The sequence below is a fragment of the Geospiza fortis genome, unplaced genomic scaffold (genome assembly GCF_000277835.1).
Source record: "Geospiza fortis unplaced genomic scaffold, GeoFor_1.0 scaffold40, whole genome shotgun sequence".
Classification (NCBI taxonomy): Eukaryota; Metazoa; Chordata; class Aves; order Passeriformes; family Thraupidae; genus Geospiza; species Geospiza fortis.
The window spans coordinates 30226102-30233308 of NW_005054297.1; the positions used below are offsets into that span (position 1 = coordinate 30226102).

Below are 7207 nucleotides of genomic sequence, written 5' to 3' on the forward strand. Positions count from 1 at the left end.
CTTTTCATATTTTCCTCTGTGGAAGAATAGTTTCAATTTCTGCATTAGCATATGCCACGGACTCCAATATTCCTGCTTCTGAATAAATCATATTTTTATCTCAGAATATTTAAATGTGCTTTGAATTATAACTGATTAGACCACATTGTCTCCTGACACCAAGCCCAATGCCAAGTGCTCCTGAAATGTTGCTGTTGACTTGATGCCTCTTTTAAATCTGAACTGTTGTTACTTTAAATGTTTGCAAAACAAATGCACACTAGTAAGAGAATATGCCTTGCTGCCAATACCACAAAATTTTATCCCGCTCACTTGCTACTACTTTAAAAATCAAACAGTAATGTTTCAGCTAATGAATGTAAGTTGCTAAAAACACTACTAGCAAAAGATATAATTTGAAAATAAGCATGCATTATAAATGCAGTCTTTGCTAAACTGCCTTAGTTGTTGCTCTCCGAACATTTTATTTTTTTCAAACAATAAAGGTTCTTGTGAGAAGAAAAAAAAGTTCTCTAAGTTCAAGGATTCCACTGTCATCAAAGCAAAACAAACCCAACCCTAACTAGCTGAAGGAAATTTTTCAAAGGAATCTTAATACTATTGTGTGTTCTGCTTTATCAACACCAGCAAGTCAGGAACCCATAAGCACTGGGCTGGCAAACATCACCCCTGTAAAAATCATGCCAGCAAAATATGCTGAAAGCAGATGCAACCACTGACAGTCATAAAAATCTCTGTGTTACCTGGCAGCAAGTTCAAGGAAATATCTTTTAGTGTTGTTCACACTACTGGGACCAAAATATTAACAACAAAATCATTGCAAAGGCAAATCAGTTTCTGTCCTCCATGCTTTGCCTCCACTCAAAATATACTCTCACTTCACAGGCTTCTCATCCTATGAATATGTTTCAAGAAGCTGATAAAGAACTTTCTAATTGTTTACCTGAAACCACTCCAAGCAGGCAAGCATAATTAATCTTAATGCAAGTCAGCAATTCAGAAAGGAAATTATCCTGTTACACCTATTGCTGACTATGTGTTCTTATGTGTTCTCTGCTTCCGTGTACTGAATGGAAAAACAGCCAATTAAAAGGAAAAAAAGAAAATAAAAAAGAAAAAAAATTCACAATCCATACCAAAGGCATTCCAAGGACATTGGGTGATTTGAGAACAACATCAGAGCCAAAATAAAAAGGAGCAACACACACTTTTCTGAAGATTTTTATGGTTTGCAGCAAAATTTTTGGCTGCTTAGCACCTGTTGTCACTTTACCTTGGTAAATTCTAATTCCACTCACAGAGAGGAACAGAGCCCTCATTTCCAAAACAAATCCACACCATGCTCTGGTTGGGGGCATGCACTCCTTGCAAAGTCCAGCACTGGGAATCAATGAGTTCCTCAAAAGTGGAGATAAACTTTTGACCTCCACACGTTTTCTTACAGGAATATGGAATTTATACCACTGAACTAAAACATATTAATGACACGAGTGAAGTGTAAAAATGCCACAAACTTGCCAAGAGGAAGCAGCACAGTTCTGTTTACTAAGAACCATGGGTCCAGTGCAGCAACTTACTGATGTTCCACCTTCCACTTATAATTATGAAAGGCATACCTCCCTACCCAGGCTTCCTTCTTCCCTTGTATGTTTAATATGCATGTTTAGAAGCACTACTCAGGATCATGCCAGTGCAGTGATGAAGCAGAAAACCAAGTTATCTCTCCCTCTCAGGTTTGCCGTGTTATGGCAGGAGCCTGCCACAGCAAAATGAGTTAATTCAATAACAACCCATGCTACTTCTTGGACTTGGCTGCACAACAGCAACTTTTTAACCACAGCTCTCTGATTAGTGTGTAAAAACCAAAACATCTGAAAATAATTTCGTTATTACAATTATATTAACTGTTAATTATTAATAAAACTAACTCAAAAGTATAATATTCTCTTTTCTCCTGCTCAGGGGTATCTGAGGTTTTACAAAAGATTTTGTGAATGCAAGTGGGATTGATTCTTCAGCACTTTAACTCTCCTACTGTTAGCCAACAGCTAAATTTAAGTTACAATCCAAAGGTTTACTGGAATATAAAGACTGTCAATACTTAAGACTTTTATTTGTTTCACATGCTCTAGGAAATCCTTCCAATTGTGAGCTTGTTCAAGGCCGTCATTTGATCAGTTCCGCAGGCAAACTCCACTTGTATTGCTAGAATAGTCTTTCTATATAAAAACTTTCACAGAAAGAAATCCTACCCTTCACCAATATATAATCCAGGCAACTTGCAAAAATGAGCTAGAATCAGAAGGATAATGAGCACAATTGTCTTTCAGTAATAGTTACTGACACAAAGAATCTAGAGCGTTTTCATTACCCCATAGCTTTCCTGTCTTTAAAAGAAAAAAAAAAAGAAAAGAAAAAGACAAGTTCTTCTAAGGCATGCAAATGTTTAAATAAACAAAACTGTGTCTGTCATATGCTTGGAGACTACAGTAGAGGCAGAAAGGGAGAAAACATTTGACTGTGCTTCTAAAGCTAATTGGCAAAAATTACATTGTAAGAATTTGCCTCATACTTTTAGCACTAATCTAGCTGGGCTATGTATGCTCTCATACAAAAAGTAGATAACACCATGCTCATTATGTTTAGATCAGAATTAACTGTCGCGGTCTAACATTGCTGGATGCATAGGCAATTCAGTATTGCATCAAAATTTGACCTTTTTTTAAGGAAAGGAAAAAGATAAAGAAGTCATTGATTTCCCAATAACTCACCACCCATGGCAAGCCACCACAGTTTCAAACAGAATAAATTTCAGGACAAATTTTCCAACTGCTAGGAGAAGCTGCTACATTTGGTTCAGGGATAATCTGAGTCCAAGTCCCAACTACATGCTGGGCCTCCTGCATACAGATAGCTATGACTGTGTCATGTTTCCAAACTTTCCTCTGCAAATTAAATGTAATCTCACTTGATAGCATAGTTAACACATTCTTAGATTATGTCTTCACATGCCTTGAGCATGTATCACCACCTCAGAAGCTTTTATCTCACCTGCTCTGTTTCAATTCCACATGGAATTGCCTCACCTGGACATGCCCCTCAGGATCACCTTAGACAAGAATTTTTTGGCCACATGGTTTAACATGCAAAGCATTCTTATCATACCATCACTGAGTCCTTGACCAAGAGATACCTACCTATACTAATAGGAAGTCTTATGATCAATGCCTACAACAGAAAGTGAGGGAAGATTGAGTCCCAAAGTTCCTCAGTGTTCACAATGCTAACTGCAGCTGGTGCATGCTTCCTTACCATCATCACAGCACTTCCACAGTTAAAGCTGACTCCTTAAAATGTACTGGTGTCTGTACACATGCGTTACAATGGAGTGATACTAAGCCAGAGGCACTTACTGTACACATTCACAAACTGTTCTTTTAATTCACTAGAATCACAGAATTGTTAAGGTTGGCAAAGACCTTCAAGATCACTAAGTCCAACCTGTGACTGAACACCACCATGTCAATTAAACCACAGCACCAAGTGCCACATCCAGTCCTTTCTGGAACACTCCCAGGGAAGGTGACTCCACCCCTTCACTGGGCAGCCCATGCCAATGCTTAACCACCTCTTCAGTGAGGAAATTCTTCCTAATGTCCAGCCTGAATCTCCCCTGGCACAGCTTGAGGCCATCCTCTGTTGTTGCTTGCCTGGAAGAAGAGACCAACACCCACCGTGTTTCAAGCACCTTTCAAGCATTTGTAGATAGTGATAAGGTCTCTCTTGAGCTCCTTTTCTCCAGGCTACAACACCCCCACCCCCAGATCTCTCAGCCACCCATCACAGGACTCCCTCTCTAAACTCTTCACTAGCTTCACTGTCCTTTGCACATGCTCCAGAACCTCAATATCCTTCTTGTGAGGGGCCCAGAACTGGACTGAGGACCTGAGGTGCATCTCAGCAACTTGACCCAGGTCTAATTGACCTGCTACCCATGACACAATGAAGTCCTAGTTCTACTTTCCAAATAAATTAATAAGATCAGGAAAAGGCACTGTTTCTTGTAAGCTGATTGCATGAGGTTTTAAAAATACAGATATTCTTACAGAGCACCCATACCAGCATCTACTTACAAGTCTTTATTTAGCCACTATATTGCCAAAAGGACTGAAAAAAATTTCAGAATTTCACTCATACCCCAACTTTTGACTAGTGCAGACCTTTGTAGTCTCTTCTGGAATCACCCCAAGGTTGTTTGTCTTTACTCACTACCATAAGAGCATTAGAAGTGCAACCATGACATACCAAAAGTACAACCATCTGCTGTTGTGCACTGCAGTACCTGAAAAACAACCAAAAGCACTATTCTGCTAAAAGCCTTCCTTGATGCCCTCTTTCCTTGTGCTTATTCTGATGCAGATACAGCACATGACCATTTTGTCGAGGTGGCAGCTATTTAGTATAAAACTGACCTATCCCATTAGGCTGAGAAGAGACCACAAGTAAGGTAACAATGCCAAGCCGGCTGGTCTGAGTAAGAGTCCGCGAGCTTGTCTGTAAATCAAAATATAGTTATAAAATTGTTACCAAAAAGGATTACTGGAACAAGAGGTCAAAAAAGCCTTGTTCTCAGCAGCACATAACAAACACCACAAACATACCAACTGCACTTAATATGCCATGGGAGAAAGAGAGAGAGGGAGAGAGAACACATCTCTCTCATGTCTGAGGGAAACTACTGTTCACAGTAACATCAGATCAGGATGTGGAGAACTGCATCTTTAAAAAGTCAAGTATGCTAATCAAATATTATAGAGCTAAACAAGATTCCCATCAGGCTAATTAAAATTTGGAGATATTTTTCAATTAAACCCTCTGCAGGCATCAAAAGGCAGCATCTATATATAATAAATAAAGATATTCAAGGGAGGAACAGTAACACTTGTGAATAAATTCTTTGTTAAAAAAGAAGTCTTAAAACGATGTATATCAAAGTAATCTTAATAATCCTTCAATGTGCAGTTTAACAGAGAAACTGATGCTTCAGATGGTACTGAGAGTCTGTAAATCTGAAGACTTAAGCTTGACAAGCATCAATGCATCATTATAATCTTTTTGAAAAGAAAACATAGCTATAGATTTCCAAAACTCAGTTTCATGCCAGGATCAAATAAAACCACATTAGCAGCAGTTTCTCCAATTTTGCTTCTCTTGGCTTCGGATTCTATGAAGGTTTGTATCCCATTTAGAGGAATAAAACCCCAAAAATAAAACGAGAAAAACAACTCAAAGCCAAAACCCTTACAGAGAGCAATCCAGTTTTTACCAGCACCACCATATAATTTAGACACAGTACAGTTTAAAGAAGGAAAAAAGGAAACTATGTACATAAAGCTAAGTTTCTTCCACGGGCTTTGTCCACACATTTTTCATCAATCTAATAGGATTCACTTCTTTTTCAAAGCACATACCGTCAATCACCATGGGTCAATAAACAGACTAAAACAGCTGTTAGTGGAAGTCAATTGAAAACATTTGTTTTGATTGAGACAGATAAGAGGAAAAGGGATCTGGATGTTTTACAAGTTTCACCACTGCCATCCTCACATCAATATCTCACTGGTACAATCTTGCCCTCTACAATTATTTATACTTCACCTTTTGGATTGTAAGTTTTTCTGTCTTTCTTTTCTCCCTTTGACCTTCCATGTTCATTAAAGCAGAGCCAGAGAGAAAGAAACAAATTGCAGTATTAGGTCCTAATTCTTAGATTAGTTTCAGTTTAGGTGGACTCTTGTATACACATACTCCAGCAGAAGTAAAGGGGCACAGGTAACGTGAAAGCTGTCATTTGACATCACTCCTTCAGGTATTACAAACCCTTCCAATCAACATCTTTTCTAAAAGGTTTACTTCTAGAAATTATGATATAAAATCAGCACAGGGCAGAGACACGGGTCTACACTGCATGACCTAACACTACTACCTTATTGGTGTATGAGAGATGTCTGTGAATGGATAATTTATTATCACTGCCTCTTCTCTCTGAAAATGAAAACAAAACTAAGACCTCATGCTTCCCCACTAAGATGAGGCCCTAGATTCTTCCTACTGCTATACAGGAGAATAAAAGCACTGTTGGACTAAAGGAAAATGTAACTATAAATGCTTGCACAGCATCAGTTTCACATTGATCAACAGAAAATAGCCTGGGCAGAGAGGGCACTGGCAGATTCTGAAGTCACATTCAGTTCAATCACAAGTAATATGGTGGCATACAAAATTACACAATCAGTTTTATGCTTTTTTTTCTTCTTACTGTCATTGTATGAGATATGTTAATGCTAATCACAAAACCAATCAAACAGCCCAGGGAAGAGAAAAGTCAGACTGAAATAAAAATCTCCAAATACCATCAAGTATGCCTTAGCCTTTCTCAGTTACCAGAAACCACACATCCCAACCTGGCAAACTCCTATACTGGCAGGCTGGCCTTACACACCACATCCCAGCAGACAGTGGGCACCTGCCAGCACCTATGTATTTGTCCACGTGGAGCAAATCAATCATGTCGAGTTGCCACCAGCACCCTTGTGCAACAGAAAGGTTCACATGACTTGCTAATAGTTCCTCAAAGATCAGAGAAAGCAACACAGTAATCACTCTGCCAGGCCACACTGCCTTCTCCCGTTACCCGGGCCCCGAAGTTGCCGAGACCTCTGCCTTCCTTTGGCATCCAAAGCAAACGCCAACACAGCCTTCGGTGATTCGGTGAGTGACGCAAGGAGAAAGAAATAATCAATGTTAATTAACCTGTTAAAATAGAAGTCCGAACCCAAACTCAGCACCCAGACACTGGGTCACGGGGTGACAGCGCCACGCAGGAATACCTGGCACTCCGTTAGGCGTCACGCTTGGGAGGAAAAGCCTACCGGAAAACAAAAGCGCGTATCCCATGCTCTCACCTCGGCACCTGAACGCTCACACAGCCCTGCGCGAAGCCTGGCTCCTCTCTCTCCCCCAGAAGTTTGCGACCAACGCAGCCCAAGGGTCGCCCTACAAACCAGCAGCGGAAAAGCCGAGCCAAAAAGATAAAGGAAATTAGGCGGGCATTACTTCCACTGACCTATATACTGCCCTCAGCCCGCGGCGGCCCTGCGGCAGACGGCAGCTGCTCGGCCGGGGGTGACACCGGCCTGACAGCCCG

General features: G+C 40.2%; 1 protein-coding gene across 1 annotated transcript in view; it reads right to left on the reverse strand.

The window, feature by feature from the left end:
• The window catches only part of FAM160A1 (family with sequence similarity 160 member A1), a 77842-nt gene extending 70788 nt beyond the window's left edge, over positions 1-7054 (reverse strand). The window contains exon 1 of the mRNA XM_014312221.2: positions 6966-7054. The gene's annotated coding sequence lies outside the window, so the exon portion shown is untranslated. The remainder of the gene's footprint in view (positions 1-6965) is intronic.
• Positions 7055-7207: the final 153 nt, after the last annotated feature.